This window comes from Lactuca sativa, chromosome 6 (assembly GCF_002870075.4).
Source record: "Lactuca sativa cultivar Salinas chromosome 6, Lsat_Salinas_v11, whole genome shotgun sequence".
Lineage (NCBI taxonomy): Eukaryota > Viridiplantae > Streptophyta > Magnoliopsida > Asterales > Asteraceae > Lactuca > Lactuca sativa.
In genome coordinates, this window is record NC_056628.2 from 158,327,745 (window position 1) to 158,352,466 (window position 24,722).

Consider the following 24,722-nt stretch of genomic DNA (forward strand, 5'->3'; position numbering starts at 1 on the left):
TATATTGTTAAATTCTCTTTTCTATTGTTCGAATTTTTGCTTGTTTATGTCGATTTTGCCCTTGATTTGGTGATTCTCCCCCTCATGTTGACTTGTATTCTCTGAATAGTACTTAATTTTGACAAATTGGTTCAAAACACAAACAAATTGGAAATTTAGGGTTACTTAACTGTTACCATAAAATTATCAAGACAGATTGACAAATCTGTAGTTCAAAAGATTCTTTTTCCTATAGAAAAATTGTAATTCTGTTTGGAATGAAGGAGCAACATAATAGAAAACTAGAATGTGCATGAATTCTAAAGGGCAAGAAACATTATCCATGTGGCTTCTGAATTTCTATGTGTCTGATACATGCAAAAAACATTATCCATGTGGCTGCATGGGGCAACATAATAGAAAACTAGTATGTGATACGATTACCTTTTCTGTTAAAAGCTTTCTCCCTAAATCATCTCTTTAATTCTATCTAGGTTTATATTCTACTTCCAATTTGGGGGTTTGATGCATTCGGTAGTTGAATTCTGGGACAAAAAGTTGTATGATTAGGGATAGAAAAGATTTTTATAAATTGCAAATTAGATATGGATCCATTATACATTCAACCTCATTTTCCTTTTCTACAAGTCTCAATACTAGGGTATGGCTGCATGGGGCTTACAGGTATCTATAACAATCCTCTCCCTAAGGAAGAAGGCAGCAAAGTGCTAAAGGAAGCTTTTAATAGAGGAGTTACATTCTTTGATACTGTTGATGTATATGGGGTTCAGCATGCTAATGAGATACTAGTTGGGAAGGTAATTGTATTTCCTTATACAAAACAACAAAGCTATATAAATAATCTTCATGAAATTATTGCAATGTAATCACATTGCTAGACATTTATCCTAGTTGATTAAACTAGAATGCTTCAGGCATTAGATATGGATATGTTCTATAATATGCATGATTTTTTAACTTCTCTTCATCTATTTCATTAATTTATTCTAATTTTATGCTTTTTTTAAGAAATGTAGTATAATTTTTCATTTATTGATAGGTATTGTTGTAAAATGTAAATAGGGAAAGTTTCTAGTTGATTTAGCTTGTCATGGTGATAAGTTGTTCCAAGTAGTGTTCAAGGAAAGGTAAGTAATCTGGGACAACTAATCTTTGTTTCCCCAAATTGCAATCCAGTCAAGGCTTCATGAATTATTAAAATATAATTTTTTTTAATATAGCAACAAGATCCATTGCTGTGATCAGTAAAATCGATTAAGAATAAATTACAAAATGGTCCCTGTGATTTCTGCTATGTATCAGATTAAGAGCCCTCACGTCTCTGTGTTGACGAGGTAAAAAAACTACACATTATTTTGTTTTTTCATTTTTAATTAATTCCCCTTTTCTCTTATTAATATTATTATTCTTTTAATTTCATTTATGTAATCGTTTGTAATGAGTACAGGTTCATCGTGTACTTGCGGACATAGTTTCAGCTTCAGCTAATGCTACACCAGGACTTGGGAGATATCCTCCATTTGAACGAGAGGTACTTTGCCTTTTTCTTTTTCTTTTACTGATATGAGAAATGTACTTGTTTTTACTCATGATAGCAATTTGATAATGCTGATGTGGCACTGTTGTGTGCTATTGTTTTGACTAGGTGGTGACAATTGCTACAACAGCTCTGGAGGGGTATAAGAATGATGCAAAGGCCATGGTGATTGCACTTGTTATCATTTTCTTATGTAATATCGGAACTAATGGTTGATATATCACACACTTAATTTGTCTACTCATAAAGCTGCTTTGGATGGTATAGCCATGAACACGAATTAGTCTATGTTCGGTCAGTTACTGATGTACGCCCACAAGGTGCTTGACATAATGTCTATGTGCGATGGGCTGAAGGAAAACACAACACTAAACTATGTTTCAATCTATCCAAGAGCCTCAATGAAAAGGATTACTACACATTCTGGATTGCAAAATATGATCATGACTCTTCATATGTGTCACCAGGCTTACCTGATAACAAAGATTGTTCTCTGATAACAAAGATCCAAAAAGTAGATAAGTATCCCACCCTTAATCAGGTAACTAACTAAGTGTATGACTGTAGATATTTTCAATTCCTTTCAAGTGTATACGTAACACTCAGTGTTGTTTTTGCAGCCAACATTAGTGGCTTCGGGAAGAAATCCACCTCAACTTTACTTTTGAACCAAACAAAAACCTTAGAGATTCAATTCTTTAAAGTACATGTTTCAATATAAACGACTTGTAACTGTAAGTTTCCTGTTTTACCCTTTTTTTCACTCCCAAAAATCAAAAAATTTGATGTTTCATTTTCTTTCTTCATCTTATAGGTTTGGTCTGCACCAAATTACTGGTATCGGTGTGGCAACATCTCTTCCAGAAAATGTGGTAAGTAGCCTACTTTTTGCTTTTAAAATGATTTATTTGATTTTAATAAATAATAATTAATATCCTTGATGATATATATATTTACCAGATTATGCACACAACATTTCACATATTATTTTTTTGTTTTTTGTATGCCAAGATTCAATTTTTAATATTTTTTTTATACCTTGGCAAGATTTATTGACTTTCCAACTCTGTTACAACATAAGGAGTGTTGCCTTTCTAGACTGAATAGACCATCTAAACGAGACTAAATGACCATTAAAAATGCTAAAAATGAAAAAAATACGAGTTATAAACTAACCTTTGGAACATGGATGAAAACCATCCTTTCTTCTTTGAATCTACTTTCTTATTTGTCTCTGCTTCATCATCATCTGTGCATCATTCCTCTGATTTTTGTTTATTCAACTACATTTATAAAGATCTTGTCATATTTTTTTATGTTTTTTTTTACTTTTCAGCTCTAGTGGAAGCTCTGTCTGCATTAGTTCTTGTTGTTCTGTTTTTTGGTTCAAAAATTTGGAACTGCAAGAGCGAGCTTTTTGTTCTCACCTATTATGGGTGCATGGACATTGACTACTCCTTTTATTGGAATTTACAACATCATATATCATTACCCTTCTATTTTCAAGGCAATATCTCCACATTATATCTATCAATTCTTCTCAAGGAATGGCCATGAGGGATGGTTGTTGCTTAATGGTATGGTCCTTTGCATAACAGGTAAGAGCTTTCTTCCTTTTTTTTTTCTTTTTTTAATTTTTTTCTGTTAAATTTCTGGATGGATAAATGATATCTGTCTCTTGAAAGTAATGAATGAACATATAGACTGGTTATTTATTGAGTAAATGACCATTTTACCCTTCTACCTAGAAGTGATGCTGAATAGAGGTTAAGTGTTTTTGAATTGAAGTTTTAAATGATAAAAATTACTATTTTTTTGTTGACAAAACTACAAAATTGGTTTTGGTCCCTGAAAGATTTGAAATGACTGTTTTGCCCTTTTAATTTATTTTTTTTATGTTTTTTCATATTTGTTTTAATATTTTATTAATTAAAAGTAAAAGGGAAAAATAGTCATTTCAACTTTCTTAGGACCAAAACCATAGGAATTTCTTGATTTTAGAACAAATCAATAAGAGTATGTTACTATTTTTTGCATTTAACTCTCTAAATAAATGATTATTTATTTTTTAGATAGTGTTTTACCTCCTCAAGTTTTGATCATTAATTTGATTGCTAAGTGTGCTCATAAGGGCACAGAAGTTAGCTTATAGTTCTCTTTCTGCTTTTCTACTCTTTTAATCCCAATCTGTCCTAACTATTTCTCTACGCCTGTTCATACTACTTCTTAAGGTATGGGAAATTGCAGATTCTAGACGACAAGGCTTTCTTGGCTTCAAAGAGTTTATTACTACAATGCAGGTAGTTTTTTAGCTTTATCTTCTTTCTCTTCTATCCACCATTTCTGTATACATGACCCTTTTCGGTGTGTGTGGTGATTGTAGTTGATTTCTATGGCACAAGTAGGACACACATTAAGTAGCGACCTCTTAAATTCTGATGGTAAGCTGTGTAACCACATCATCTTTTCTTTACACTTTTAACATGTAAATATGTAATATTTTAACCTTTGATTACCTTTCTTGTGTTCATGTTATCTTACAATGCAGTTGATTATGAAAATTTGAAACCACCTGTTATGGATAGTCTGGATGTCTTACTAGCTGTATGTATACCTTTCTCTCACCTCAACTATATGCATGCCACTATGAGCCTAAAAACTAAATATATTTCTTGAAAGTTAACATGTTTGTTAATGTATGCAGAAGAAAAAGCGTCCAAAAAGTGATCCTTAAACTAACGGTAGTCCTGCAGTTGAAATAGAAAACTCAGATCCTGATGTTATGGGGCCTCAAAAGGTTTATAACATTTATTGTGTTCATTATTTAAAGACATCATTTAAGCTTCATTTATATAAAGAATTAAAGATACATTTGATTATAATCAAGATTAAGGGAGACTTGTAATCATGTTTGGCATTCCTTTCCAGTAAGAAACAGAGTTGTATGATTATTTGTTAGTTTTATAGGAATGTATAACACATGTTAGCAATGTATTATTTTTATTTAACATTTGAATGATTCTTTGTATGACATTATAATTTGTGCAATTTATTTTATATTATGCAATGGATTGTATTTTTTGTATATGGTATTTTATTTCTATTATAAGAAATTAAATGAAAATTTAATTTAAAAATTAATAAATATATAAATTTATTTTTTTTAAGCATTTAAATTTACGATACGCAAAAATGTATGTCATCTTCATTTATGACATGGCCTTTCTTGACAGGGGCTTTCTTGATACGCATTGTGTGTCATTAACACGCGCGTCGTAAGGTTACGACACGCGAATGCGTGTCGTCTTCCTTTATGACAGGGCCTTCCTTGATACGCATTGCGTGTCGTAACCGCGCGTCGTAATTGCGCGTCGTAAATGCGCGTCGTAAATGCGCGTCGTCTATAGACGACGCGCAAAAGCGCGTCGTCTCTCTTTATGACAGGGCCTTCCTTGACACGCATTTGCGCGTCGTCTGAGCGTTTTACGACGCGCAATGAGCGTCGTAAAAGGCCTTTTTTCTAGTAGTGACATAGACAGAGAGAATGATTTAGATCCATGTCTCAGTCTATACGATATCTAGAATGGAGGAATATGATCCCTTATCTGAAGGACACACGTATCTGATAAGATCAGAGTTGACAGCGGCTTTGGAAAGCTACGATTGCAGATCAGGATCTGAAGTCATACACGGAATAGTTATTAGACTTATCCAAGTGGGATACTGTTGGATTAGTGTCTAAGTCCATAACTATTTTGGTATGTACTTGACCCGATGGTGCATGGTCCTTTTGGGTTTCCTTCACCAAAGCAACTTGATAGGATGAATTATGGAGAGAATGGATTAAATATGATTTATTAATATATTATGAGAATAATATATTAAAGGAGAAATCATATTGTTTAATTAATATTAGTCATGAATTGATAAGGATTAAGTTTGTGACTAAAAGAGATTAATTAAACTTAAGGGACTTGAACTGTTAATTGTATAATAGTTGAATATTGAGATAATGGACTCTATATTAAAGGGGTGGACGAATTCTATGGGGAAACCCATTAGAAATCGTCCAAAGGCCTTTAAGAAAGGAGTACATGGGTTGCTTAGGGCCTAAGCATCCAAATTAGGGTTTCCTTGTTAGATAACCCTAATAGCCTCACTATTTAAGGAACCCTTAAGCCCCAAAAACATGGAGAACTAATTAGTTAGGGTTTCCACACGTTTTTGAGAGCCTCCTTCTCTTCTCCTCTTCATCCTCTTGCTCTTCGTGTTTGTGAACCATTAGAGGAGTGACATTTGTGACTCTAAGCTTTCTAAAGTCAATACAAGAAGGATTTGAGATTGTTATTGCTACATAACAATCAAGGTATGATCTAAACCCTAATTCATATGTTATATTGATTAGATCTTAGGTTTTATAGTCTTGGATGAATTGCATGTACAATAGAGAAACCTAGATCCAAGCATTAGGGTTGCATGAGCACATAGGATGTTCTTATGGCTAAAACCCATCATTTTTCACCATAACTTTTACCCTCTTTCACCTTTTCCACTCCCTTAAGCTCATATACAACCCCTAAAGCCCCAATATCAAGACTCGAGCCTGAAGTAAGCCAGGAAGCCCCGAAATTCTCGAGAATTCATCCTCTCTCCTGTCAAAACTCTACCGGATTTAAGCCGGTTTTTCGCCAAACAAACTAATTTCTGGGAAATGAAACGCTGCCCGTATTACCACCTATGAAGTGAGTTCATACCCCCGTATTTTCATAATTTCTACTGTTTTAAGGGGGAAATACAAGTATAACACAACAACTTTGTGTTATAAATAAATGATTTCCAATCACGATAAAATGATTTTAAAATATCAAAAATACTCCAAATATTGAACTCTTTTATAAACTTATATTTTTCCCAAATATACATATTTGTATATATAATTTAATATAACTAAGATTTATTTCATCAGTTTAATTACCCTTTGTAACATGTTGAGCAAAGGATTTCATGCAAAAATAGTTATTTACCAATTCATAAAGTATATATAAATTATAATAGGTATAATTTATGATACATAGAGCAATAATCCATATGAATACACTGTTTTACATGCAACAAGGGTTTTAATTCAAAACAAATCAAGGGTTTACACTTATCAAATACGTGTTCGGGATACTAATTCAAAAACATACTGGCAATCATTTATTTCAGAATGATTGGGTTTTCATAACTAATATACATATAACGTTTATATGCTTTTTATGAGACATTCAATTCAGGTTGTTTAATTCATTTTAGACAACCAAGGTAAAGTCGTGACATTATAACCAGAATCTCCAGTTAGGGGATCGAAACAAGTTGTGTGTAGATCTATATCGGGAATGACAACCCCGCACTCAGGCTGCTAGCTACAGTCAGACATACACGCCAATGAGTGGCAATTGTTATCAATGGTTTAAGCGCTTATCAGGCGTTTATTTCAGGCGTTCATGTCTTTGTATGCTTATAATAAATCATTAAAAAGATATTAACAACACGTTAGTGTATAAACAACTAAACGTAAGTACATCTTCAAAGTACCAGTTTACAAAATGCAAAGTACAATGGTATACTATAGTTTTCAATAACAGCTAGTGAAGTCAGACACACTCTCAAATACAAGTTTTACAAATACATTGGTTTACAAATAAGACGGTTTTATGGGAATAAAACTACTTTTCACATACCACAGAAAATATGGGATTTTCTAGAATTGTTTTCATATTCAAAATACAAAGACACCCATTCAAACATAAAGACTTATGTACTCACTCAACTTATTGTTGATACTCTCTTTTCAAATTACTTGTATTATCAGGGAAATAATAACATGTACTCCCCTAGCTTTTTGAGAAGATGGAGCCATTAGGACTCTTATCTTCTTCTTTTGTATAACTATTTTGGTTTCAATATACAATGATTGAACACATGTAAATATTATAGTTTTAAATACAATGGTTGTTTGTGCTTTGATTACTATGATACATGTGTTGTAATACTACAAATGAAGTCCTCCACCCCCGGACGTTTCCGCCATCTGGTTTGGGGGTGTGACAGCCGCTTATCCGCGTAACTCTTCTGGCATCTCTGGGCGATCAGCAATCTCTGCCTGGCCTGCTGTGTATGCTCAGTCGTCTTAAGCACTATCTCAGTGCTACCCATCACTCGCTGCCCTACCTCGCCCCAACATATAGGGGTGCTACACCTCCTCCCATACAACAACTCAAAGGAGGCATACCAATACTCGAATAGTGGTTGTTGTTGTAAGAAAACTCGGCTAAAGGTAGGTATGAATTCCAACTTCTACCGAAGTCCATGACACATGCTCGAAGCATGTCCTAAAACGTCTGTATCGTCCGCTCACTCTGGCCATCCGTCTATGGGTGGTAAGCAGTATTGAAGTGCAATCTAGTACCCAACTCCTTATGGAACTTCTTCCAGTATCTAGTAGTGGAACGTACATCGCGGTCTGACACAATCAAAATTTGCACTCCTTGCCACGACACCACCTCTCTCACATATATCTCTGCCAGCCTCTCTGCAGAAGAGCTCTCACTGATCGCAAGGAAGTGAGCGCTCTTCGTCAACCGATCCACAATCACGCAAATTGCATCGACACCTCTCGCGGTCCTCGGTAATTTGGTGATGAAATCCATAGAAAGTTGTTCCTACTTCCACTGAGGAACCTCCAGTGGCTGCCGCTTGACATGCGGACGCTGGTGCTCGACCTTAACCCGTCGACAGGTCAAGCACCTCTCCACTACCCACGCAACATGCCTCATCATACATGGCCACCAGTAATCTATCTTTAGGTCCAAATACATCTTAGTGGCCCCAGGATGGATCGAGAATCTCAACCTATGCGCCTCCTCCATCGGTAGACACGTGCTCAAGGCAAAACAACGCCCTCACATGAGACATCCATGTAATCACAGTCACGGACTCCGTCCCCTGCTTGAGGGACAATAACCCCTGGGCTAAACGTTCCCTCTCCACATGGGGAACATACTCATCTCGGAACATGGTGCTGAACTTCTTCCAGGTCACCACTGTAATCTTTGCAGGAGTGAAGTCAGCCATCGTAAACTTCCACCAATCCTTTGCTCCCAAACGAAGTTGGTTCAGCACGAACCGTACGCTCAGATGCTCTGTACAAGAACAGGTGTAGAAGCATCCCTCATCAGAGATCCACCTCATCGCAACTATCGAATCCTGAGTCCCATCAAACTCTGGTGGCTTCGTGTTGTTGAACTCCTGGTACAGCAACGAGTCACCCCCCTATGGCCTAGCAGTGGCGACAACTGCAGTGGCCGCATCAACATTAGCATTAGTAAGAGCAACGTACCGCTTATCAAAGGTCTCAATCAGTGTGGTCTTGATAGACCCAAACATCTCTGGTATCTCAACTCGAATGGCCGCAACCACCTCCTCATGAATCATCCTGCGAATCTCCTCATCGCTGACACCACTGCTCTCTGGAGTGTGGCACGTACTCACCATGATGTCTCTGAAACACAACATAAAAGAAATCACTCCACCTTGCTTGTTCCTTAGTACCCTAAGGATTCATACTTGGACTGCCCACTCATCCGATGTTTCCAATAGTATGGGCCCTATACTACCTTCCACAACACATCAACATTCCCTCCAAGTCCTCCTCCTAGGATCCCAGATCACAAGTACTCTATATCTAGCTACGCACAGGCTACCCTCCAGTAGACCACTCATAAGCTCCTCACTACTACCTACTCGCTCTCAAAGAACTCATAGTAGCAGTAATCTCCTAGGCTAAGGCATCACAAATCAGGCCACCCTAGTGCTAGATATGAATACCTAGCCTACTCTAGCATGCATAGCATATCACATATTATCTCATAGCACATAATGTAATGGTATTTTGGGAAATCACCGTTCAGGCGCTGGCTGATCGTACACACTGCTCTGTTCTGTTTTTTTTCTCAAAATCTTTTACTTTCTTAGAAGAATTGTTTCTTTATAATTTTTTTTTCAAATACTCAGTTTGAGTTCAGATACGCCCGAAGGTGCATCCGAATCCCTCAAACCAAGGCTCTGATACCAACATCTAACGACATAAATTTCTAAAACAATTTTTCATTTTTAAAACATCTCACCTTTCATAAGTAATTTCAAAACTCATATGTATCAACTATTATCACAGTAAAAACACATCCCAGAATCTCAAAGACATAATACATCATGCTCCATCAGTGTGTACAGATCATGTCGACGCCTTCCCGCGATCCTCACTAGTAACTAAAACACATATTACACAACACGGTATGACCCCCCTGGTCAAATACATAAATGCTTAGTGAGTTCCCAAAAATACCACATATATCACATAAGCCACTCGAGGCTATAACTCGGTATGACCCTCCTGGTCAATGTGTCTCAGCGGGACCCTCCAGTCCCATAGCTCATTGGACCCTCCAGTCCGGTCTAGCTCGTTGGACCCTCCAGTCTGGTCTGATCGAGGACCCGTTGGCCTCATGAGTCGTTGAATCCTCAGGTTCGGTCTATAAAACACATAGCATATATATAACACAATGCACATAAATCTCAGACATACACATACACATAAGACGCTCCGGTCTGCACATAGGTACCACTCTAGACTCACCTCGAGTAACTCGGATAAATCTCGAATCTCGAATACTGATCTAGCCTCCGCCTAATCACATAAAAATTTTCATCTAATTAAAAACGGCTCTCAAAGGCTAGATTAAACCCCCTTATAATTCCTTAGAAGGGTAAAAGACCATTTTACCCCTTCAAGACCCAAAAGCCCAAATGTTGACCAAACCCTAAAAGTCAACTCAGTCAACGGTCCAACTTTGACCAGACTCGTCGAGTGCTCTCTTGGGACTCGGTGAGTTCATGCACATCTTCTGAATCCTTCTAAGGCCTCACTCAACTCGTTGAGTGAACCTTTCACTCGACGGGTTGCTGCTGATCACGAATCGCGGGGCAACCCGACTCGACTCGTCGAGTTCTCTCATGGACTCGGCGATTTTCCTCCATGTCAACTCCCGAATGACCTTCTGAGGTCAGATCTGTTTCTCTAACTCATAGATCTGACCTTTAAACACTCAATAGTCACGTAAAGGTCCAAACTTTATGCTCAAGCAACACTCATATGGCTTTATTTGATGATTTAGCTCTTAATATGACAACCAAGGTCCAAAACCGAAAAGAGACTGCATAAAGTTGGATGATTGGGACTCTCTAGACCTCTCAAGGTCCAGATCTAAGGTCAATTTCTCATTGGGATTTCTCATGCTTCTTATTCCAAGTCAGGAAAGGGTAAAGAAACAATTGACTCAATAGACCTAACAATAAAGAAGAAAAGGGCTGAATTGCTACCTCGAAGTGAAGCCTCCTTGCTTGAAAGTCTCAGAACAACAACCTCCTTTGGTCCTTCTTGCTGGATCACTTCTCCTCCTTAGCAAAATCACAACAAAATGGCTCAAGACGGCTCTCTCTCTCTCTCTCTCTCTCTCTCACACACACTTCACACGCTCAAATGTGCTAGGGTTCTTTTCTCTAGAAGGGTGGCTGCAAATGAAGGCCATAAGGACCCTTAAATAGGGCACAGGCCCAAGTATTTAGGGTTTTTGTCAACAACACGGACTCGGCGGGTCCATTCACCGATTCATCAAGTATAGTCATTAATCCGAGTCATCATCCACGATCCTACTCGACGAGTTAGGGCATCAACTCGTCGAGTAACTCCTCATATCTCTAAATAAATAATGAAATAACCATACCTGGGAATCCGGATGTTACACTATACATCATCCCTGCATGTAGATCAATATGTATAATGACTTAGAAACACTGATAAATCTTGTCTATAGGTTCATAATAACGATAATGAACTTAAACATAAGTTATACTTAAAGTAGGGTAAGCATAACTTACTTACAAGAGGGTTAGCGAGGAACCGAGATCTATGCGAGTAAAACTTCATAGCCGAAAGCCTTTCCTCTCGACGCTTTCCGGCGCTCCGGGACTCGCTACTAACATCTAGCAGGTGTTAGGAAAAGGCTTAGAGGGCTTGGGGAGGTTTGATAGAGAATAGGTTAGCATGGTGTGAGAAATGAAGTGATTTGCACCTCTATTTATAGGCTAGGATTTGTGTAAATGCTAGGCGTTCCCTAGCTGAATGTCAGGCGTTCGGTAGCCAAGTGTCACCATCTGGTGGCAAGGCGTGGGGAGGATGCAGTGGCTCAGACTGCACCACGTGTCACTTGCTGGTTACTTCAAAAACTAATTATCTTGTAAAATCCGTAACTTTCACATTCAAGATCCGTTATTGACGTTCTTTATATCCACGCGTAGGTATCGATGGGATCTACAACTTTCGTCTGGACTCCGTCGGCTAATTTTGAATTTATTTTTAAAGTTATATTTTAACAGACTTAGATAGTTAAAGTTTGTTAAAAATTCATAACTTTGTCATCCGACGTCCGATTTCAACTGTCTTTATATTGTTGAGCTCCTATTAATGAGATCTTCAATTATCATTTAGGTTTGTGTCGGCTAAAAATCTGTCGATCTAAAATAATTTCCAGGTTGTGCACACTATGGTAAATCTTAGAAAAATCATAACTTACTCAAACTAATTCAGATTTGGAAGTTCTTTTTATGTATGTTCTTGGTTTAAGATATACTACAAGTTTTGTTTAGGTTTCTAAGGCTAAAAAGTAGCTTATCAAAAATTCACTTTTGACGATATTCGGTGTCGTACCGGTTTTGTCGCAAAACTTCGACGGGTCATAACTTCTTCGTTATAAGTCGGATATCAATGTTCTTTATATGTGCGGAATCCTTGTGACATATATACTATACTTTGGTTAAGCTTATCTATTCTAAATAATCTTCTATCAAAAAGTCATTTTTCACACTTATAGGCTCTAATTTGACCCGCCTGAATCTATGGGCGTTACAAATATCTCCCCCTGAGGATGATTACTTCTCATAATCATCAACAAAACAGGGCTTGAATAATGATTCCATACGTTATCTTTTCATCCTAGGTAATAACCGTAAGTATTATGTCCTTTCGAATGAGTATCTAACTCGTAGACTTCTTAACTGCTGGTGGTGCTCAATCTTACACCCGCTCTTCCTACTATGTTGGACTTTCAATCGTAACCTTCGAGTTACAAACTTGAACATTATTGGAGACTCCTGCTCTTTCTGAAAAATATAATTAACTTAAGAGAAGTTCTTTACTTCGATTACCATAACAGACCAACGGGTCATGTCCTGATAACCTCTTATCATATGATGCAATGCTCAGACTCAGGTGTTTTAGAGCCAAATTCCAAAATGGAATATATCTTCCTTCGTGTTCTAATGTGATACAATCACATTCTAGCATGTAGCACTTCTGGCTACAAGTTTCTTACTTAAACAACAATCGTGATACTTCTATTGATCGCTTCGATTATCTTTCACTTCAATCTTCTGGCTTAAGTCAGATGTTACATCGAACTTGGTTCTTCGAACCATGAAACATACTTATTTTAGTTGGACTCGATTTGATATGACCACTAGGGTCGAAATAACAATCATCTTCTGAGTCATTACCGAAACGATAGTAACAACAGACATGAACACAACAAAATAAATTACTAGTGCCTTGGTAACCTCGTAACTGTCTCTGATCCATGTGCGAGTCCTGTGCTTCCGGTAGTATAGGCCTCAACTAGTTATTATCACAACAACAATTTTGACATATATAGATGTGTCCAAAGAATCATAAAATTTTCCCTAGGTTCTATTAGGACTTCTTCCATGCGTATCTTCAATTATCAATTCTGCTTCAACTCGGTTGGTGGACAAAATGCCAGATGATGGGATAACTTCATGGATTACACCAAGAATATTTCTTTCTGCAAATCGCAAATGTACTTCTCCCATACTAGACATATTATATATTAGACGCATTCTAAAGGAAATATACCTCTCTTATGCTATCATTCGATAAATATCATTCACTATCATCAGCTTTCTTATTTCCTCTATTTGCTCAGTCTAGTACGAGTCCTTATCATGACGTCCCATACACCATAATAATTGTTTAAGAAATTTAAGATAGATAAGGTTTAGACGCGTAATCCTCCTTATTTCTCCGAAAAGTTACATGTCACTTCGAATACCGTAATTAAGCATTTAGAAATCTGAACACATAAAATTTCTAGATCCGGTCGGCAGTAGACCATAGATCTGATCAAAAAATAACATCCTAAAGCATATAAGGCACCTTATAGCATAAATCATTTAGCACATAAAAGAAATTTAGGAATCTTTCCTAAAATAAGCTACTGCTCATGTCTATTCAGGCATACTTCCTAAATATAGCAATCACTCATCTCATAATCATTGCTTATCATTCTAAGTTTAACTCTAGAAATTTCCTACAAATTCCTAGTTCATTTAAACCGTTGCTCTGATACCAACTGTGAAGCCCCCAAATTCACGGTCATTTTAAAATTTTTATTTATGCTTATTTAAAAATCAAAGTATCCATTTTAAAGAATAATATTGCTGAATTTGTTCCCATGAAACATGATAAAGATATTATCAAAGCATTTCCAAAGAAATGTATTTTATTTATATTAAATTATTAGGATGTCATCGTCATTACAGAAACATAAGCATAAACATAACTTACATTCATTTATACTATTTATTTTACATCTCCTTTAATCTCTTACTGAAATGTATCTTCGTATCGGCACCGGTGATACAAATAAACTGAGTGGGTCAGGTTGGGAAACCTGGTGAGTACATAGGGTTTTCAGCCCACAATAATATAATTATTATGTTTAATCATCAAACAATTAACCCAACTTCCCATCCCCATCATCTTCTTTATTATTAAGGATCAACACTAAGAATCTTCTATTCTCCATTCATTCATTCCTAAAGATTCTCCTAAGGAATAGGCATGAAGTCATCTCTGCTAGAGTTTACCTAACAGGCACTAAGTCCATAGCTATTGATGTTATCTATCAGGCACCAACTTCATAGCTGCCAATATTCATCTATAGGGCACCAAATCCATAGCTTCCAATGCTCATTTGTAAGGAACTGCTATGCTAAAAATAAATCGATCTAAATTCGATTTCCGGGTTGTGCACTGTTATGCTAAATCTTAGAAAAATCATAACTTCCTCAAATGAAGTCAAATTTGGACGTCCTTTTTATGTACGTTCCCAGTTTAACATATGCTATGACTTTTGTTTAGGTTGCTATGTCTAAAAGTAGCTTATCAAAAAATCACTTTTTACGATACGCAGCGTCATGCCAGTTTTGTCGCAAAACTTCGACAGGTCATAACTTCTTCGTTATATTTCGGATTTTAGCATTGTTTATATGTACAGAATTCTTGTGACATATACTATACTTTTTGGAGATTATTTATTCTAAATAATCTTCTATCAAAAAGTCATTTTTATCGCTCATTGTCTCTAAATTGACTAGCCCAGATTTGCAGGCGTTACGCTACTAGAGGTGCTATGGCATGATTTTCAGAAGTGTGCAGCCAAGAGGAAGCCTAAGGAAATTTTGAGTCCAAGATTATGGGCTCTAATGCTACAAAAACTATACTTAGAGAGACATAAAGCCATCCTACTCACTTTGGACATCGTAGAGGTGTACTTCTCTTTTACACCATTAAGACTTATAGGCTACCGAATCAGTACACTTTTGGACCTATTAGACGTCTACATGAACATGTGTTTTCCATTGTTCCATCCAACTCCACACATCTCAAATATCATCTTGAGATCTTGGTTGTGTTCGACGCAACACAACCTGCCCCGATCTCGGATGAGACCTCCTCTGATGAGAACAAATCCTCCACCTCTGGAGGACGCATCAAACAGATTTCCAAGTGTAAGGCATCTCCTTCTAAAGTCCGAACCAAAAAGAGAACCAAAGCTGGTGAATCCTCCCAATAGGATTCACAAATTGGCATTCAATCTCACTCACGATCTCAACCTACCCCACCCAACCACTGTTCTGAAGTACCCTTTGGAGCTTCAAAATCACTTGCATACATACTCAAGGATTATGTTCATACCCTACCCCCATCTTCTAAAAAAATATGGTGCATGTATTGAAAAAAGTCCCATGAAGCCCCCTTGGACACACTCACGAGTCATTTCAGGAATCCCTCTCATTTCTGTACAAGCACAATCAGGGGGCCCCTGCCTCTGATTCCAAGATTTTCGAAGTTGGAGTAGTCCCTCTTACTTCAAAAGCCACAACTGGTCTGATAGTTGCTCCAAATAAAGGACGATCGGGTGTTTTTGAAAACCATTGTTAAGATTTTGTTGAAAGGGTTCATACAAGACATATAGATCTCACCAGAGAACAAGTTGAATACATGCTCATATATATATATATGTGTCATCGAGCTCTTCGAAGTCATCTTCCTTTCACCTTCCTTTCAAATGAAGAAACAGATAATGAGCTTCAACAATTCTTCAACTCTTTTCATAAGACTCCGAGTAGCAAGGATCTGATTCCTTACAACACTAAAGATGATCAACCAGCGTTTTCAAGTGCAGAAGATCCTAAACCAGATACGAAAGATGATCTTTGTGATGAGATCATGTTTGCAGATGATAACACTTCAGTTGGTGTTGTTCTGATCCCCGCTGCTTTCAATCTTCTGTGAAATCCCTCTTCCTCAAAACCATAGTAGGATTCGGTCTCTCCTCCTCCTCCTCCTCGGAATCTGAAGAAGAAGAAAATCTTGAAAGAAACAAGCACTCCCCTCCTCCTCCTGAAGATACCTTGAAACGTGATCAAGATAACAAAGCTCAAGATACTCCAATTGATGATTCCAAGCCTTCAGAGCCAAATGACGATGAAAATGAAGATGATAAAAAATCTAAAAGTTCCTCCACGGACACAGGATCCTCTGATGAGAACGTTGCAGATCCTTTTGCCCTGTTGGAACTCTGAGATAACATTTCCTTAGCCCACTTCAAACTCGATAAACTTGATCTGAAAGTAGAAGGCCTTGATACGGAATTTGATCAGAAAGCTAAAAATCTTAACTCCAAGCTCGAGATCATCCTAAAATCTCTTTCCAAGATCTAAGTTGTTTCTCCCTCGGAACATGACCGAGAGAATATGCTATACTTGCTCAATTCACTTCGTCTCGAGCACACTATCGAAAGATTTTAGCAAAAGTACAATGAGAGTATCGAACATCACATCTCCACCACCACTATCATGCTTAAAATCCATGACGATATGATTAATGTTACCAATAAACTCATCATGCAGACTCATGTTAGTCATGAGAAACAAATTCAATGACTTGAGAAAGAGATCTGTGAAAAAGATGCCATGAACACAGTCATGAAAGAGGTTCTCAATCAGTTCATTCGTTTAACCTAGAATATTGTGGATGTTCCGAACCACAAATTTGATAAGATGCTTGTCATTCTTGATGAAACCTTTTCCCACCTCAAATCTCAAGCTACTACAACCGAGGCATATGACGCACTCACCTAGCAACTTAATACAAGTATTCAACGAGTTTTTGAAAGATTGGAGGAAATCTAGTCTGAGTTTGTACTTGCATCGGAGGTAGGGCCTTCCCATGCAATAGGAGAGAAACAAGAATGATACAATGGAAACCACCTCGTACTATGTGCTTCGAGATGAATCTACTGGTGAGGAAGTTGTGGAAACGGAAGGTATGGAAACTAAAGAAGTTGAATATGATAATGAAGATCTGGTTGAGAATGTGATCTTAGGACTTCAAGCCATCAGGGAAAAACCTGTCAAATTCCTTTTGGAAGCAGAGAAGATAGAATGGTCCTCGGTTTCTTGGCCTTCATCTTTAGTAGAAGTGTTCAAACTGAGCCAAGACATGGCAAAGCTCAAAACCAACCTGACAATTGATGCTTTCTGAGTCACTCGGTCCATGCTTCCTCCAATTCCTGCTTCGAGGATCACTCAAAATGATGAAGGTTCTCCCACCTGGAAACCTAATGAAATCCATGAAGAGCCTCTTAATAGTCCTCCATCCGAACTATACGTCAAAGAATCTACTCATCAAATCATCTCCTCCATTTTTGACAAAGCTGCCAAATTCAAAGACAAACGAAAAAAGATAGACACAAGTTCGGAAAACCCTATGAAGTCGTTTACAAAGTCTGAAAGCTGTTCCATGGAAAAAATTGATCAAGTATTGGAAGAAAGCATTCAGATTCAAGCTCTGAAACACAACCTAAATCCAATGTTGGGCATTTCTCCTTACTTTCAAGAAAGAATCATTTGTTGGGTTTTATGTACTATAACACTCCTATGGTGCACATGCAACCCTAATGCTTTGGATCTAAGTTTTCTCTAGTTATACATGCAACAAAAATTATCCAAAGCATGAAACCTATCTAGCATACAAATTTGGTACATCAATCATAAAATTAGTTAGAAGAATACCTCTTATTGGTAGCTTGTAGTTGTTGTCCTTTCAAGAGCTTAGCACCTCAAGTGTGATGCCTCAAACAAGTCACAAACACATCTTGGATATGTCTAATAACTATAACTACAAGTACGACTTCAAAATCCAACTAGCAATCGTAGCTCTCAAAAGCCGTTGTCGAACTCTGACATAGTCAACGACGCATCCATTAGATAAGGGATCATATATTCCTCCATTGTAACATCCCAACTCTCAGGTATTATATTTATATATTTGTTTTTGGGACTTAATGAGTGACTTGACGAATTGTGTTGCCGAATCATCGAGTAGGGTTGGTTTGGTTACGTGGGTTTAATGACCAACTCGACGAGTCAAAGAGCCGACTCGCCGAGTTAGTGCTGTGTGATGAAACCCTAAATCCATGGATTTGTGTCCTATTTAAAGGGCCTTAAGCCCTCATTTCCACTCAGCAGCCACCTTACATCCGTGAGAGAAACCCTAATCTTGCACTTGATCTAGAGAGTGAGAAAGAAGCTAATCTTGTGATTATTTGTGCACTTTTGAAGGAGAAGTGGAGAGCATTAAAGCTTGGATCAAGAGGGGGCTTTGGATCTAGAGGTTCATCAGGGTTTTGCTTCAACTGGAGGTAAAAAGATGCTAACTTGATCATACTTATGAGATCTCGGTTTAGGGAGTTTCTAGGATTTTGTCTCATCCATTTTGTAGCATTGAGTCCCTTAAGCATGATTTGAGGTTGAAACCTCATATCTGGATTGTGGGAGGTCTTGTGAGTCCAAAGACCCAAACTTTATTGAGCTAGAGACAAGATCTTGTGCACCTAACCCATGTTGGAGCTTGTATTGGCACTATGGAGAAAATATGCCATGCATGGATGTAAAGATCGAAGTTTTACGTGACATTCGAGCCTTAGGAGACTAGACCTAGAGTTTGGAGTGGTGGATATGCCTTGAAAAGTCTGAATGAGAATACAAACTAAATGGAGGCTCTGAGGCCCAACAACCTTAAGAGGTGTGTATGGAGATGAAGGTGCCTTGGATGTAGTGAAGGACTATGACTGCGAGATCTTATATCACCCCATCAAGGCTAATGTGGTAGCTGATGCCTTGAGCCGCAGAGCAGAGAGTGCTCCAATTCGAGATGTGTGTATGAAGATGATGGTGATGACTCCTATCCTAGATACCATCCGAGAGGCTCAGGTGGAGGCTTTGAGGCCCAAGAACCTCAAGAGGGAGCGAGTGATCGGACAGGTTTCCGAGTTTGAGACAGACAGTCGTGGGCTTATGACTTTCCGAGGGCAGATTTGGGTGCCCTATACAGGTGGAGCTCGATGTATACTGATGGAGGAGGCACACAAATTGAGATTCTTGATCCATCCAGGAGCCACTAAGATGTATTTGGATCTAAAGGGAAATTACTAGTCGTCCTGTATGAAGAGGGATGTGGCATGGGTAGTTAAGTGGTGCTTGACATGTCGCCGGTTGAGGCGGAGCACTAGTGTCCACATGGCCCGTTACAACCTCTAGAGATTCCCCAGTGCAAGTGGGAGCAGATTTCCATGGATTTTATCACCAAATTTTCAAGGACCGCGTGAGGTGTCGACTTGATATGAGTGATTGTGGACCGGTTGACGAAGAGTGCTCACTTCCTTACTATCAGTGAGAGCTCTTCCACAGAGAAGTTGGCTGAGATTTATGTGAGAGAGGTGGTCGCTCGGAATGGAGTGCCAACATCGATAGTGTTAGATCGGGAAGTGCGTTTTACTTCCAGGTTCTGGAAGAAGTTCCATGAGTAGTTGGGAACCCGATTGCATTTCAGCACCGCATACCACCCACATACAGACGGGCAGAATGAGTGGATTATTTAAACGCTCGAAGATATGCTAAGTGCCTGTGTCATGGACTTCGGAGGAAGTTGGACACTTATTTGCCCTTGGCTGAGTTTTCTTACAACAACATCTACCAGTCCAGTATTGGCATGCCTCCCTTGGAGCTATTATATGGAGGAGGTGTCGGACTCCCATCTATTAGGGAGATGTTGGGCAGCGAGTGATGGGTGGCATTGAGATAGTACTGAAGACGACCGAGCTTATTTAGCAGGTTAGACAAAGGTTACTATCAACACAAAGTCGCGAGAAGAGTTATGCAGATTGACAACGATCCGAGCTTGAGTTCCAGGTTGGAGATTTTGTCCTCCTGAAGGTATCCCCGTGGAAAGGTATGACCCGATTCACGAAGCGGGGAAAGTTGGGTCCCCGATACATTGGTCCTTTAAGAGTGATCGCCAGAGTGGGTAAGGTAGCTTACCGGCTGGAGCTACCTGCCGAGTTAAGTCAGATTCATAACACCTTCCACGTGTCTCAGTTGAGGAAGTGTGTAACCAATGAGAAGGCGGCGGTACCATTAGAGGACATTCAGGTGGATGCGAGCCTATATTATATTGAGAGGCTGATAGCGATCTTGGATTGGAAAATGAAGGTTCTGAGGAACAAAGACGCGCCCCTAGTTCAGGTCCAGTAGCAACATCGGAAGGGATCTGAGTGGACTTTCACCATCAGACTGGGGATGGTATGTTGTACTCAAATGCAGCTGACTACCCAACTCCTGATGAAACCTCCTCCAAAACCTGGTGGTGAAACGAACATCCCAGTCTAAAACCACCAAAATGGGCACCCCATGCCGAACTACCAGTTCTCGAACGTAGATTTCAACTAAATTTCCAGCAGATGTACTCTCAGGCTCGGTATGAAATGCACACTCTTTGTCAATCTATCAACAATGACCCAGATAGAATCAACACCATGTGTCATCCTTGGCAATTTTGTGATGAAATCCATGGTTATCTCTTCGCTCTTTGATATGGGCATATTTAGTTATAAAATTCATGCATTATCTTAATAATTTATGTTGTTTTTGTCTCAAATAATGAACAAAAGGTGCTTAATTACTTTAAAACTTCATTTTCAACAACAGAGACATGCTCGGACGCAAGAGGAAGCGGATTTAACAATTGGAAGCTTGGAAATTGGATATTGAAGAAAGAAGATAAAATGGAAGAAGAACTCGGTGATTTTATCATCCAACTCGACGAGTTGCTATGAAGATTCACGACAAAATAATGTTTTGTCGTACATGCGGTTTAAGTAAAAAACTCGGCGAGTTGGGTCCCTCCAACTTGACGTGTTGAAGTTGTTTTTAGAATCTATTTATAGATCGTTTTCATTTGAAACCCTAACGTTTGTTGGATACTTTTAGTGGCTTTTGGAGACCACAGACATTCTCAAGAAGCTTTGGAACTTAGAATCCGACTAGTGGCTAGTTTTGAAGAGATCAAAGGCAATTAACCATTACTTTTCTCTTAATCCTTTGTGTGAACCTTGTTTATAACATTATATTTCGAGTTTATGTGTTTATTTGCTAAAGTTATTGGCTAAAACTCCATACTTTCCTTTACATTAGATGATTTTATGAATATGGTTTGATTAGTGGCTTTGGATTATATTGATTTGGTTATTTATCTTGTTAAGCTTGTTAAAAGATCCTTATGTGTTAATGATAGTTATTTTCTGTTAATGACTAAGTATATTGAGTTGTATGAACATCTTCTTGATTACTTGAATCTTATCGTGTTATGAAAACAAGATTGTATGCCAATTGTTGTGAACATAACATAGGGTTATCTAGAGAATAAATAAGTTAATATGTGAGCATGTGTGCTGACCAACCACATTCGAGTTAATTGAACCAACCAATTTGATTAGCTATTATTACAAGTCTTACTTGATTCAAATTGAACACTAGTAAATTCTTTGATTTAATCACTTGATCACTGCTTGAATTGATTTATTTGCTAAAGGATTAGTAATAGTGAACATGAGCCTAATCATATTAGAAATCGCTAATTAATTATATATCAATCTATTTTACTTGCCACGAAATCAACCATAGGAATAAGTGAATTGAACCTAAACGGAAGTCTCTTTAATCTTATTGAATCTAGTTGTCTTTTGCTTCTGTTTATTTGTTAACTGTTCTTTGCTAAGTGCTTAGTAATTGCTTAAGTTACTAGTCTTACAAACTAAAAAAAACCATTCTTAGTAATTGTTTTATTTAGATAGATTAGTAATATTTTAATTGTTTACCGTTCCCTGAGTTCGATATCCTACTTGCCTACACTAAAGTGCTAATCGATAGGTACATTGATTTCCGTGTGTTTGTTTTTTGATTAAGTTAGTTAGGATTAAAACTAGTATATTCCACACGTATCAAGTTTTTGGCGTCGTTGCTGGGGAGCGGTTCTAAATAGTTAAATTTATTTGCTAGTGTTATCGATCCTTTGTGTTAGATTTATCTCACATAAAGTTACAAGTTATACTATTTAAGTTTTTGTTTTTAAAATTTTCATGTTTGTGAGTTGAACTCGACTTGTTGAGTCGTGTTTCCAGTTTCATTTTTTTCATCGTTTTTGTTCGTTTTACGCGTGATTTTTTTTTTGTTTTAGGAAGTTTATGACTCGGAGCTCTAGCTCTACAGTAGTACGGCCTGTGGAAGATCCGAAATCAATTCTTCACATAAAGAAGAACAAAGCAATTAGGGAATCAAGCGGTAAAGAGAAAATTCAAGGCAAAAAGGTGGTCGATTACGAGCCCAAAGCACCTGAATTTGAAGAAGAAAGTGACACCGAGCTAAAAGAAGAGATGGAAAACATTGCGGGTATAATCATGGAGGAGTACAAGAAGAATATGCGAGATTATATCGGACAAGGTCTTGTTCAACCCGCCATTCCAGCAACCGCAAACTTTGAATTGAAGGGGCAGATTCTCACTCAACGAAAGGAGATCCCATTTGATAGGAAGGATCACAAAGATGCCTATAAGCACATTAACGAGGTCAACGATATAGTCGACTACTTCAACATCCCCAACGTACCATATGATACTTTCCTACTACAGATGCTACCAGTTACATTCAACGGAAACGTAAAAGATTGGTTGAACGTACTATCTCCAGGATCAATTACAACATGGGCCAAGATGCGCAAAGAGTTCATTCAGCAGTTCTGTCCTCCCTTGAAGGTCTCAAAATTAAAGAAAGCAATCACAAAATCCGAACAACAAGGAGGAGAGTGACTATATGAAGCATGGGAGAGGTACAAAGGGTTGCTGAGAAACTGTCCATAAAATGACCTTAATGTTCAACAAGAGGTCTCCATCTTCTATGATGAAGTGAATATTACAACCAGGGAGCTCCTTTAATCCCAAGGACCACTCACGAAGAAGGCAACATCTGACATCAAAAGTTTGATTAAAGAATTCTCTAAACACTCAAGAGAATATGATAACCCAAGAAACAACTCAACTCGAGGGGCGGTCAACTCAGTTTCAGATGAAATGGCGGCAATGATAGCTAAGTTAGGTAACATAGATCGTAGGAGGACAAAGTTGAAGCAATTCATCCATGCCACCCGAGTCAGTTGTGATAATTGTAGCGTGCCTCACCTTACCAAGGATTTTGACTTGGACGAGAACGGAAACCAAAAAGCTCAAGTGTGTTATTCAAGCGGGGATAGGTTTAATGAACAATGAAATAGATGCAGTGATACGAGAACAACAAGCATTGATGAAGGAGAAGTAAGCACTGATGAGGAATCAGCAACCCACAATCCTTAACATCAAGAAGCAACTAGGGAAGTTGGCACAACAATTCAACGAGCGTTCACCGGGCAGATTTCCAAGCAACACCGAGAAAAACCCGAGAGGAGAACATATCAATATAGTGACGACTAGGAGAGGTAAAATAGTCTCTCCTCTGACCCCAATCCCGAATGAAGATCCAAAAGTGGAGCTGGAAGTAGAGAAAGAAAGGAAAGAATCACAAACAGACGACACAACTCGACAAGTTCTAGAAAAGAACTCGACGAGTTTTCCATCTGATGAGAAAAATAACCCTCCAATTAAGCCATATCAACTACCATTTCCATTCCCAGACTGAGCTAGAGAAGATAAACATAATGAAGACAATAAAAAGTTCCTGGAGCACATCAAGGCTTTTCAATTTAACATTCCATTTATAGAGGCGGTTGCACAAATGCCCAAGTATGCTAAAGTCTTAAAAGACCTTCTTACAAATTGAAAGAAGATAGAAGAGGCTTCTAAAGTGGTCTGAAATGAGAATTGCTTAGCCACGATGTTAAATAAATTGCCAAAGAAGATGGGTGACCCGGGTAGTTTGACTTTGTCATATTAATTTGGGAATTTGGCTACAAGCTGTGCATTGGCTGACTCAGGGGCTAGTATAAAACTTATGTCTGATTCCTTCTTCAAGAAGTTGAACCTTCCAGAGCTGAGACCAATTCACATGGTGATTCATCTTGCAAACAAGACGGTGACATTTCCGTGGGGAATTTGCAAGGATCTCTTGGCAAAAGTAGATAAGTTTAGGCTTCCAACCGATTTCGTAGTGTTAGGTATGGAAGAAGACCACCAAGTGCCCATTATACTTGGAAGACCTTTCTTAAACACCGTTTGGGCCATAGTGGACATAAGAGAGTCAAAACTTACCCCTCAAGTAGGAGATGATTCAGTTACATTTGGAGTTGATCGAGCCATGAAGCATTCAAGGTTTAGTGACTAAACGGCCTTTTGGTGGACAT

General features: G+C 38.1%; 1 non-coding gene across 1 annotated transcript; it reads right to left on the bottom strand.

The window, feature by feature from the left end:
• Nucleotides 1-23,151: 23,151 nt before the first annotated feature.
• LOC111901251 (small nucleolar RNA R71) lies at nucleotides 23,152-23,258 on the bottom strand. Its single transcript, XR_002853458.1, has one exon. It is a non-coding gene; the product is annotated as a small nucleolar RNA R71 (small nucleolar RNA).
• Nucleotides 23,259-24,722: the final 1,464 nt, after the last annotated feature.